Source organism: Gossypium hirsutum, chromosome A01, assembly GCF_007990345.1.
Source record: "Gossypium hirsutum isolate 1008001.06 chromosome A01, Gossypium_hirsutum_v2.1, whole genome shotgun sequence".
NCBI lineage: Eukaryota > Viridiplantae > Streptophyta > Magnoliopsida > Malvales > Malvaceae > Gossypium > Gossypium hirsutum.
In genome coordinates this window covers 15,646,583-15,660,077 of record NC_053424.1, presented here as the reverse complement: position 1 = coordinate 15,660,077, position 13,495 = coordinate 15,646,583, and the positions used below count along the sequence as shown (strand labels likewise).

Sequence of the window (13,495 nt, the reverse complement as noted above, 5' to 3'; positions counted from 1 at the left end):
CACGCTCATATTAATTTGGCAGGATTGCCCACGACCATGTCGTACGGCCGTGGCAACGTATCGAATCCTGTGTTTTGGGAAAAATTTTGCTCTATTTTTAGATGGCTGTATCGTACAGCCGTGTGCCTAGCCATGTGGATTTGGAAAACCTGTATTCAAGGACTCAATTAATGATTTAGATGTTTAAAACTAAAATTTAAAGAAATCAACACCGTTAGTGGTCGGGTTGCCTCCTGAGAAGCGCTTATTTAGAGTCTAAGCTTGACTCTACCTTGTGGGTATATTCAGGGAAGTTCGTGGAGCCGTAGCTCTTCTCTATCATCTTTAAAATTCTCACCGTTAGAAAGTTTGAGACGATGTCCATTTACCTTGAAGGTGCCTTGTGATGGGTGATTTACCTCTACTGTGCCATACAGGAAAATATTCAGTACCATAAAGGGTGTTACTTCATTTGCATTAGACTTGTGTGCTTCAACTCGAGGGTTTGCTTCATCCAATATTATCTCGTCCCCTATCTTAAATTGATTCGTCTTAGCCTTAGGTTTGTCATGGTGCTGATTTGGTTTGTCTTGTATTTTTTATTTTTCCTTAACCTGTATCTGCTATTCATCTAATTCCTCAATCTGTAGCTGTCGCTCTTCGTAGATAGTTTGGTCTTTGCGTATGTTAAGACGAGGCCCAGTCGTGTCTTTTAGAAGTGCTTCCTGCAACGAAGGTGGAACCACATGATGAGTCTTAATCATAGAATTTATGCAATTACCTTCATTACTTGGTGTTTTCATTGAGTCGAGAGCTTGAAAGGTAATTGTTTCATCACCTGCATATAATGTGAGTTCACCTGTACCAGCATCAATAATAGTCCTAGCAGTTGCTATAAAAGGTCTCCCTAGAACTAAAGGCACGCCACTATCCTCATCTATGTCTAAAACAACAAAGTCTACTAGGTATATAAATTTATCGATTTTAAAAAGAACATCTTCAATGATACCCCTAGGAAATCTAATGGTTTTATCAGCCAATTGAATGCTTGATCGCGTGATTCGTAACAAGTAATAAATATTTATAATGAAGATCAAACATAGACTAACTATTATCACGATGAAAAGGCAAGCGCACGTATCGAACAATAGTATAGTAATGGCAAGACTGGGATATCGTACCTAAGGGAACCAAAAGTACTAGCAATGGCTGTCTTTTTATTATCTAGCCTAAAAAAAATAAGGTTTTGTTTTAATTAACTAATTAAACTAAGAATGCACAGAAAAAAGAATTGGGGAATTGCTTTTGGGAAAATCGATTGAATGAAGACAATATCTAAGGAAAAATCCACCTAGACTTTACTTATTATTCTGACTCCGAATCGGATGATTTATTCATTGAAATTGTTCCGTAGGGATCCCTAAGTTATGTTATTATCCCTATTCAAGACTAATAACATCTAATCCCTAGATTGAATAACCGAGATTTTTCTCTAATTAACACTCTAGGGTTGCATTAACTCGATCTATGGATCCCCTTATTAGGTTTCACCCTAATCTAGAAAAATCTTGTCACCCTATTTCTAGGCGTGCAATCAACTTCGATTAATTATGACAAAATTACTCTTAGACGGGGTCTATTCCTCCTCTGAATAAGAGCATGTCTTGAATCAGTATCCTGGGATATCAAAACAAGAATTAGGAACACATAATTAAAAACAAGTTAAATATTTATCATATGATTTAGAAAATAATAACAAGATTTGTCTTAGGTTTCATTCCCCTTAGGTATTTAGGGGATTTAGTTCATAACTAAATAAGAAAACATCTCAGAAGAATAAAGAATACAAAACATAAAGAAAACCCGAAACTCCTGAAGGGAAATTGAGAGAGATCTTCAGTCTTGATGATGAATCCGGGTTCTGAGATGGATCAATCGGCTTCCTTGGGGTAATTCTTTACCTCCCTCCTCCGTCCCCCTTTTTCCTCATCCTCTAGTGTGTATTTATAGGCTTTGGAATGCCTAGGAACCCTCAAAAGTGGCCTTTTCTGAATTGGACTTAACTTGGGCTCAGCAGGGACACGCCCGTGTGACACGACTGTGTGACGTGATTGCCAGGTCGTGTTCGATCTGTTAAATTGCGCACGTCTGTGTGGGTTAATGCCAGGCCGTGTGAATCGTGAAAGCCTTGGTCGACACCTTCAACAGACACGAGTGTGTGAGCTGCTCGTGTGGTAAGGTTTAGGCCATGTCATCTTCTCGATTTGGTCTATTTTGTCCCTTTTTGGCTCGTTTTTGGATCCTTTTGACTCTTGGTGCTCTCTTGAATACAAAACATGAAATTAAAGCATTAGGAGCATCGAATTCACCAATTCTAATGAGAAATCATCTATAAAATGCATTAAACATGGGGTAAAAATATGTATAATTTACGGTTTATCAAATACCCCCACACTTAAGCATTTGCTTGTCCTCAAGCAAAATCCTTAACTCATAATCAAAATAAATTCTCCTCAACTTATAATTCTTATCGATAATATCTCAAAATAATCCATAGGTAATCATACATTGAGAATCCAACTAAAAGAACATAAAAGTTTCAAACATTCCAAGTTGAGTATTTAATCATACAAACATAGGTGTCTCTCCGCATCTAAGTAATTACCTTCGATTCAAAATATCATAGAGTTTCACATCCTCACTAAAGATTCACTCAAATCACTTGAGGTGTTTAAGGACAATAAATGAAACACTCAATAGTCAATAATGAAAAGTCATTACCATAGGCTTGCATGAAAATCAAATCTCCGCCACTGTGATTTAAGATGATACATCAATCAAAAGGTCTTTAGAAGGTTGTAATGAGGCTTGGTTAGGGGGTGTGGTCACAAGATGAAAGAAAGGGTTAGAATCGAGATTGACTTGAAAAGTTGTCTTAACTAGAAAAAAGAGTTAATCTTCACTTGCGTACAACAGAGCTTTTCTCAGAATATGAAATTACAAATATGTATACATAGTTTTTTTTTAATTAAGAACAAGTTAAATAGTATAGACTAAATATCAAGAAAAAATATAGCTAGGCAATCCATTCAACTCAAATCTCGACAAAAATAGGGATTAATTTAGGGGATTTCAACAATAATGGGTTAAAGGTTAATATTAAGGGTAATACAAGAATTGGTTTTTCGGGTTCAAAGGGGTTTACTAGGGGTTAATCGTGGAGGTAGGCTTTTCATAGCATGAGTGGGTTAATCCTAAGTGCCTTAATCATTTTGATATATCAAATCAAATGGTGTGGTCTCGACATGCATAATCAAGCAAGTTCTAGAATAACAGTTCAATACCGACGCACTCAAAGCAATAATAAAAGCATGAAAGGATGAATAGATGCTCAAAAGGCTCAAAAATCTCACAAAACATTATGGCTTTTTGATGTTTAGACTCGTGAATTCTAATTCAAAGTAATACCTAGACTTGGGGAAACAACCTATAATTTTAATTTCTTAAAAATCAACTTATCATACTTGATTCTCTAATGTCTTAAAGTTTAAATAATCAATGCATAAATCCCTATGTTTTAATTCAAGATATATCAATCAAAATCATAAATCAATTAAAATTTATCCTAATATGATATAAGAGTTTTTCATGAGAACAAGGTGATTATTCAGGGATTTTTCTGATAGTGAAATAAATACCCCCCACATTTAAGATGTACATTGTCCTCAATGTACAAAGATAGATGTTAAAGAATAAAAATAAGATAGGGAGGGAAGTGAAACTTCCTATATGATGACTTCCTCGAACTAGAGTTTTGGAAAGTGATCGGTTTGAGAGTGGAGGAGGATACTCCGGCGGTCGTAGAGGTTCATTAGGCCATAAGTCCTGCGCCAAAAGAATATTATATCTAGTGGTAGCTATGGCCGAGGTCGAGCAGGACATGGCAATCATGGAGAACCTTCCCCGATGGAGTTGTAGTTCTTATGTGATGATGAGCTTAGGAGCTCTATATAACCGTGATAAAATCAGGAACCTTTTAGGAGATATTAGGAAGAATAAGGACTCGAAAAGAAATAACCAAAATAAAAAATAAAAATAAATTTCTAAAATCTAACAAAAATAAAAATTAGTTTCGATAAAAATTAAAAACATAAAATAATAAATAAATATTTCTAAACAACTTCATCGCTGGATGGTTCGTGAGGTGGGACTGGCGATGAGATGTGGATGTGCTGACAAATCTGCTGTAGAATAGCATCAATGTTGTCAAATCATTGAAAGCGCTACTGCTCGAATCAGGTGAGGCGCTCAAAGATGTCAGTATATGAAGCCGCCGCATGAACTAGACCAGAGGGTGGCCGTGATAGGGATTAGGAAGTGGAGAAGGGTAGATTTCGGTTAGGGTTTTGGAAAGGGGAAGAAGATGAACAGTGGTTTACTTATATAGGGGAGGTTCACACAACCTAGGGATGCGCCTGTGTACTTTGAGGGTGAGCCTGTGTTTTTCGAATTTTGCAAGTTAGGTCATGCCCGGCTACTATCCCACGCCCATGTGTCTTGGGCGTGTGTCGAATACGGCAATGTCATATGGCTGTGCCTAGCTTTGTTTGCTTCTCCCATGCCCGTGTGTTATGGTAGCACGCTCGTGTATTGTTGTACATGGCTGAACGGTACGAGTGTGTCTCACGCCCGTGTCGAAGAAACAGAATCGAGCCTTATTCCTGGCACGCTCGTGGTCACTTATGAAGTTCATCCACGGCCATGTCGTACGGCCGTGGGGATGTATTGCATCCCGTGTTTTGGGGAAATCATGTACCCTATTTTCACACGGCCGTATCCCACGACCGTGTTTCCCTCTGTGTTAGGCGCACGGCCTTAAGCACGGTGGTGTTACCGGCCATGTGGTGTTGGGACCCTGTGCTTCAAATACTCTGTTAGTGACCTAAATGTTTAAAACTTGAATTTAAAATAATTTAAAATCGTTAGTACTCGGGTTGCCTCTCGAGAAGCGTTTGTTTATAGTCTAAGCTCGACTGTTACCTTGTTAGTATACTCAGGCTGGTTTGTGGAGTCGTACTCCTCTCCATCGACTTTAAAATCCTCACCCATTATAAAGTTTGAGACGGTGTCCGTTTACTTTGAAAGTACCATACGATGGGTGACTTACCTCTATCGTGCCATATGGATGAACAGATTGAATTATGAAGGGTCCTGACCATCGTGATTTTAGTTTCCTGGGAAACAATTTAAGTCTTGAGTTGTATAGTAAGACGAGATCTCCAACTTCAAATTGTTTCCGTTGCTTTAAACGAACGTCATGGCGTCACTTTGTTGCTTCCTTGTATAGGCTTGAATTTTCGTATGCATTGGCTCGCCATTCATGTAGCTCATTCAGCTACATCAACCTATTTTTTCCTGCAAGTTCGGGATCAAGGTTTAGAAATTTAATAGCCCAAAAAGCTTTATGCTCTAGTTCGAATGGGAGATGAAAACTTTTGCCATAAACAAGTCTATAAGGTGATGTCCCTATAGGAGTCTTAAAAGCGGTTCTGTAAGCCCATAAGGCATCGTCTATTTTTGTTGCCCAGTCTTTTCTGTTTGATCCTACTATTTTTTCAAGGATCCATTTGAGTTTTCGGTTTGCTACTTCAACTTGTCCATTAGTTTGAGGATGGTATGGGGTGGCTGTTCTATGATGAACTCCGTATTTTTTAAGGGTTTTGTCAAATTGGGTATTACAAAAATGAGTGCCCCTGTTACTGATAATTGCTCTAGCTGTTCTGAATCTCGAAAAGAGTTTTTTAAGAAAACGTACTACCACTATAGCATCATTAGTAGGTAAAGCTTGGGCTTTTACCCATTTGGACATGTAGTCAACTGCTACTAAGATGTATTTCTTTCCGAATGAACTAGGGAATGGGCCCATGAAATTGATACCCCACACATCAAATATTTCATAAGAAAGTATATAGTTTTGAGGCATTTCATCACATTTAGATATGTTACTTGTCCGTTGGCATTTGTCACATAAAGTAACATATCTGATAGTGTCTTTGAATAATGAAGGCCACTAAAAACCTAATTCAAGTATTTTGTGTGCGATCTTAGTTCCACTATAGTGTCCTCCGGTTGGCCCTGAGTGCAGTGTTCCAATATTTTTGATATTTCTGATCCTATAACGTATCTTCTGATGACTTGATCTGTACATCTGCGAAACAGAAATGGATCGTCCCAAAAGTAGTTTTTCACATCATTAAAGAATCGCTTCTTTTGCTGGTGTGTTAACCCTTTTGGGATAATGTTAGCAGCTAAAAAATTCGAGATGTCTGCAAACCAAGGTACCTCAGAGTTAGATATAGCAAAAAATTATTCTTCAGGGAACGAATCATTTATTTCCATGTCATCTAGTTCTCTCATATTGGATTTCTCGAGCCTGGACAAATGATCAGCCGTGAGATTTTCAGCTATTTTCTTGTCCTGAATTTCCAAGTCAAATTCTTGCAAAAGGAGAATGCATCGAATTAGTCGAAGTTTTGCATCGGTTTTAGTTAAAAGATAGCGAAGGGCAGAATGGTCAGTGTGAACAACAACTTTAGACAATATGAGATATGATCGAAATTTATCAAAAGCAAAAACCACAGCTAGCAAATCTTTTTCCATAATAGTATAGTTTTCTTGTGCAGCCGTTAAGGTTTTGCTGGCATAATAGATAGGTTGAAAATGCTTGTCTCTTCGCTGTCTCTTCGCTGTCTCAATACTGCACCTACTGCAAAATCACTCGCATCACACATTAGTTCAAATGGCAAGTTCCATCAGGTGCAATTATGATTGGAGCATTAATTAATTTATCCTTTAAAGTATTAAATGCTTCTAAACATTCCTGATTGAAGTTAAAATGTATATATTTTTCTAGCAATTTAGTTAAAGGCTTAGCTATTTTAGAAAAATCCTTAATGAATCTTCTCTAAAAACCAGCATGTCCTAAAAAACTTCTAATAGCCTTAACTGAACTAGGGTGTGGTAATTTTTCGATTGTTTCTATTTTAGATTTATCCACCTCAATCTTTTTACTAGAAATTTTATGCCTTAGTACAATACCTTCTTGAACCATGAAGTGACATTTCTCCCAGTTGAGCACAAGGTTTGTTTCCTCACATCTTATTAAAACTCATTTTAAATTTTTAAGGCAAGATGGAAAGAGTTACCGAATACCAAAAAATCATCCATGAAGACTTCCATGATATCTTCTACGAGTTCGTCGAATATGGCTATCATATAGCGCTGAAAAGTAGCAAGGGCATTACATAATCCAAAAGGCATTCTACGATAAGTGAATGTACCATATGGGCATGTGAATATCGTCTTTTCTTGATCTTCAGGAGCTATTGGGATTTGGAAGTAACCAGAGAGTCCGTCTAGGAAGCAGTAATACATGTGTCCGGATAATCTTTCTAACATTTGGTCAATGAATGGCAAGGGGAAGTGATCTTTTCTTGTGGCGTCATTCAGTTTCTATAGTCTATGCAAACTCTCCATCCTGTAACCGTTCTTGTTGGGATTAATTCATTCTTCTCGTTGGTCACAACCGTCATGCCTCCTTTCTTGGTGACAACCTGCACTGGACTTACCCAAGAACTGTCAGAAATAGGATAAATAATTCCAGCATCTAGAAGTTTAATTACCTCGGCTTTTACAACTTCTTTCATGTTGGGGTTTAGACGTCTTTGAGCTTGCACACATGGTTTGTATTCATCTTCTATTAAAATTTTGTGGGTGCAAAAAGAAGGACTGATTCCTTTAATGTCAGAAATTTTCCATGCTATGGCTTTCTTATGTTCTTTTAATACTTGGATTAATTCCTCTTTCTTATTGGGTTGCAAATTAGAAGCAATAATAATTGGTAATGTAGAATTATTTCCAAGGAATGCATATTCTAAATGGTTTGGTAATTGTTGAAGTTCCAGTTTGGGAGGCTCCTCAATAGAGGGTTTTTGCTTAAGTTCATCGTTTATCTTAATACCCTCATATTTTACTTGTCTTGATGGATGGTCATTAGGTTCCTCACCTATCTCCTCGTCTTGAGCTGGATACGGTTCTGTCATCTCCTCTTGTACAATTTTCTGAAAAGAGTCTTGAGTAATATGATCAATAGAGTCAATGAAATAACATGAATCATCCTGTTCCTTAGAGAATCTCATAGCATCATAAATTTTAAAGATCATTTCCTCGTCACCTACTCTAAGTACCAATTTACCGTCACCCACGTCAATTACGGCTCTAGAGTGGCTCAGAATGGGCGCCCTAAAATTAAGGGTACTTCCACATCTTCATCCATGTCAAGCAAAACAAAATCAATAGGGAATATAAATTTATCTACTTTTATGAGTACGTCTTCTATAATACCCATGGGATATTTAACAGATCTATTGGCTAATTGAATACTCATCCTAGTGGGTTTAGGTTCCCCAAGACCAAGTTGTTTGAACATTTTATAGGGCATTAAATTAATACTAGCGCCTAAATCAGCTAGTGCTTTTTCAATATTCGGATTACCAATTAAGCAAGGGATAGTAAAACTTCCTGGATCTTTCAGTTTGGTTGGTAGCTTATTTTGGAGTATGGCAGAGCATTCCTCGTTGAGTTCTACTGTAGATAAGTCCTCGAACTTCCTTTTATTTGTTAAAAGCTCCTTCAAAAATTTTGTGAATGTAGGCATCTACGAGATAACTTCAACAAAAGGTAAGTTAATATGTAATTTATTAAAAGGTTCAAGAAACTTACCGAATTGTGCATCAATGTGATTTTTTTTTAATTTTGCTGGATATGGAACCGGTGATGTATATTCCTTCGGCACTGGTTTGTCACTATTGTTGAGTTTTTATTCCCTCATTTTGCTTTCCACGGCTTCTTGTGCTAACTTCTTTTCAGATTCTGCTAACACTTTCCCACTCCTTAGTGTAACCGCTTTGACATGCTCTCTTGATTTGGTATTACTAAATAAATTTCCTGGTGGTCTTTCCGAGATTAGTTTGGAAAGCTGGCTTATCTGAGTTTTGAGTCCTTGAATCAATGCTTGTTGATTTTTAAGTGTTCGGGTTTCTGACACTGATATGAATTTTGAGAGCATCTCCTCAAGGTTCGGTTTCTTCTCTTGTTGATAAGGTGGCTGTTGAAAACCTTGAGGATTCTATAGCTTTTGATTCCCTTGACCACACTAGGAGAAATTTGGGTGGTTCCTCCAACCTGCATTATAAGTATTACTGTATGGGTTATTTTGAGATCGAAGGTTATTGTTACCCATATAGTTGATTTGTTCTTCTTTAGTTGTAGGATTGAAGGATTGGTATTCTGTATGCACACCTCCGCCACTTAAGTCACACCTCATTACTGGATGTACCTGCGTATAAACGCCGGCTGTTTTCGTTGGCTTTGTCCTCATAACTTCCATTGATAGTTATTCAGTGACATCTCCTCTATAAATTCATAGGCATCTTCTGATGTTTTATTGTTGATGGTTCCGCCAGTAGCTGCGTCAACCATTTGCCGAGTCGAGGGATTTAGACCATTGTGGAATGTTTGAACTTGAAGCCAAAGCGGTAACCCATGGTGAGGGCACCTTCTCAGTAAGTTCTTGTATCTCTCCCATGCATCGTAAAGTGTTTCTAAATCCATCTGCACAAAAGAAGAGATATCATTACGTAATTTAGCCGTTTCAGCTGGTGGAAAATATTTTAGTAAAATTTTCTCGGTCATTTGTTCCCAAGTAGTGATAGACCCTCGTGGCAATGAGTTCAACCACTGTTTAGCTTTGTTTTTAGTGAAAAGGGAAACAACCGAAGACGTATGACATCATCAAAAATGCCATTGATTTTAAATGTATCGTAAAATTCCAGAAAGTTCGCTAAGTGAACGTTGGGATCTTCATCTTGCAAACCATCAAACTGAACAAACTGCTGTATCATCTGAATAGTGTTAGGTTTTAATTCAAAAGTATTTGCAGCTACAGCAGGTCTAACTATGCTAGATTCAGTTCCTGTTAAAGAAGGTTTAGCATAATCATACATAGTACGTGGAGCAGGATTTTGATTAGCCGTAATTGCGGGAGGTAGCTGATTGCCTTGGTTTTTAGCCATCTCGTCGGTTGGTGGTCGAGTATCGTATTCTCGCTCGTTCTCCGTGTATCATAAGCTGCGTCTTATTTCTCTTTGATTTTTGCGAATTGTACGATCGATTTCTTCGTCAAAAAGTAATGGTCTCGACAGGTTTCTTCTAGTCATAAACTATAAAAACCTTTCAAGAGAGAAAAAGTAAATTAATAAATAATAAAATAAAATAAAATTGCAAGAAAAATAAATGGCTAAAGTAATAAAAATTTAGTGTTCCTAATATTTCAGTTCCCCGGCAACGGCGCCAAGAACTTGATCGCGTGATTCGTAATAAGTAATAAATATTTATAATGAAGATCAAACCTAGACTAACTATTATCACGACGAAAAGGCAAGCGCACCTATCGAACAATAGTATAGTAATGGCAAGACTGGGATATCGTACCCAAGGGAATCAAAAGTACTAGTAATAGCTATCTTTTTATTATCTAGCCTAAAAATAATAGGGTTTTGTTTTAATTAACTAATTAAACTCAGAGCGCACAGAGAAAAGAATTGGGGAATTGCTTTTGGGAAAATCGATTTAATGAGGACAATACCTAAGGAAAAATCCACCTAGACTTTACTTTTTATTCTGGCTCCGAATCGGACGATTTATTCATTGAACTTGTTCCGTAGAGATTCCTAAGTTATGTTATTATTCCTATTCAAGACTAATAACGTCTAATCCCTAGATTGAATAACCAAGACTTTTCTCTAATTAACACTCTAGGGTTGCATTAACTCGATCTATAGATCCCCTTATTAGGTTTCACCCTAATCCGGCAAAATCTTGTCACCCTATTTCTAGGCGTGCAATCAACTCCGCTTAATTATGACAAAAGTACTCTTAGACAGGGTCTATTCCTCATCTGAATAAGAGCATGTCTTGAATCAATATCCTGGGATATCAAAACAAGAATTAGGAACACATAATTAAGAACAAGTTAAATATTTATAACATGATTCAAAAAATAATAACAAGATTCATCTTCGGTTTCATTCCCCTTAGGTATTTAAGGGATATAGTTCATAAGTAAATAAGAAAACATCTCAGAAGAATAAAGAATACAAAACATAAAGAAAACCCAAAACTCCTGAAGGGAAATTGAGAAGAGATCTTCAGTCTTGATGATGAATCCGACTTCTGAGATAGATCAATCGGCTTTCTTGGGGTAATTCCTTACGTCCCTTCTCCGTCCCCTTTTTTCCTCCTCCTCTAGTGTGTATTTATAGGCTTTGGAATGCCTAGAAACCCTCAAAAGTGGCCTTTTCCGAATTGGACTTAACTTGGGCTCGGTAAGGACACGCCTGTGTGACACGACCGTGTGACGTGATTGCTAGGCCGTGTTCGATCTGTTTAATTGCACATGACCGTGTGGGTCAATGGCCAGGCCGTGTGAATCGTGAAAGCCTTGGTCGACACCCTTGAAAGACACGAGCATGTGAGCTGCCCGTGTGGCAAGTTTTAGGCTATGTCATCTTCTCGATTTGGTCCATTTTGTCCCTTTTTGGCTCTTTTTGACTCTTGATTCTCTCCTGAGTACAAAACATGAAATTAAAGCATTAGGAGCATCGAATTCACCAATTCTAATGAGAAATCATCTATAAAATGCATTAAACATGGGGTAAAAATATGTATAATTTACGGTTTATCAATGCTCATCCTAGTTTGTTTAGGTTTCCCAAGACCTAGCTGTTTAAACATTTTATAAGGCATAACATTTATACTTGCCCCTAAATCAGCTAAAGCATTGTTCACAGTTAAACTACCAATTAAACAAGGAATCATAAAACTCCCTGGATCTTTCAACTTATTGGGTAGCTTATTCTGCAGAATGGCTTAGCAAATTGCGTTCAACTCTACATGCGACGCCTCATCCAACTTCCGTTTATTTGCTAAAAGCTCCTTTAAAAATTTAACTGCGTTTGGCATTTAAGGCCTTCAATAAACGGTAAGTTAATATGTAATTTTTTTTAATAATTTAAGGAATTTACCAAATTGTTCGTCCGTGTGGTCTTTCCTTGTCGCACTGGGGTATGGCACATGAGGTTTATATTCTCTACTTATCAGTTATTTTCGCATTGTGGTCCACCTCACCTTTACCTTTACTTATCACAATTCCTTGCCTCGGTTCTAGTTCATGTTCAACTAACCCTTCCTCATGTCGAACGGTAATCGCATTAAGTTGTTCCCTTACGTTAGATTCAGTATTACTCGGCAAGCTACCTTGTGGTCGTTCAAAAATCAATTTAGCAAGCTGACCTATATGAGTTTTGAGCCCTTGGATCGATGCTTGTTGATTCTTCAGTGCTGTTTCGGTATTCTAAAAAAGAGATTCTAACACTGAGATGAATTTCGTTAGCATCTCCTCAAGGTTCGGCTTCTTTTCTTACTGGTAAAGTGGTTGTTGAAAACCTGGGGGATGTTGTGGCCTTTGATTTCCTTGGCCACCCCACAAGAACTTGGGATGGTTCCTCCAACCTGCATTATAAGTGTTATTGTATGTGTTATTTTAAGGTCTAGAATTATTATTACCCATATATTGAACTTGTTCCTCCTCGGTGCTAGGGTTGAAGGATTGATATTCTGTCTGTACTCCTTCTCCATTTGAATCGCACCTCATCACTGGATGTACTGAGTAGAACCATACAAACCGTCAATCTTTTTATTTAAAAGTTCTACCTGGTTAGATAGCATAGTAACCGTGTCGAGGTTGAAAACACCGATTGTTTCTATAGGCTTTGTTTTCATGACTTTCCACTGATAGTTATTCAGTGACATCTCTTCAATAAATTCATAAGCCTCTTCAGGTGTTTTGTTGTTTAAAGTTCCACTGGCGACTGCGTCTATAAGTTGCCTTGATGTGCGTGATAAGTTTTTTATTTATGATTGATTGTACTTGAAAAGTAACTATTATCACGATAAAGGCAAGCGCACCTATCGAACAGTAGTATAGCTTATAGTAGGACCGGAATGTCGAACCCACAAGAACTAAAAGTACTAGTATTAACCTTCTTTTTATTATCTAGCCTAAAAATAAGGGGATTTGCTTTATCTAAACTAATTAACTAAACTAAGAATGCACAAGAAGTAAATTGGGGAAATACTTTTGGGAAAATTGATTGATTTAGACAATACCCAAGGAAGAATCCACCTAGACTTCAGTTGTTATTTGACTCTAGACTAGATGATTTATTCACTTGACTCGATCCTTAGAAATCCCTAATTTATATTATTATCTCTCTCGAGACTAACAACATCTAACCCTAGGTTGATTAATTGAAATCTCTTTCTAATTAAAACCCCTAGTGTTGCATTAACTTGATCTATGGATTCCTTTATTAGGTTTCACCCTAATCTGACAGAT

General features: G+C 37.3%; 1 non-coding gene across 1 annotated transcript; it reads left to right on the top strand.

The window, feature by feature from the left end:
- The first annotated feature begins 9,577 nt into the window (after positions 1-9,577).
- LOC121208378 (small nucleolar RNA R71) lies at positions 9,578-9,684 on the top strand. Its single transcript, XR_005903382.1, has one exon. It is a non-coding gene; the product is annotated as a small nucleolar RNA R71 (small nucleolar RNA).
- The last annotated feature ends 3,811 nt before the right edge of the window (positions 9,685-13,495 follow it).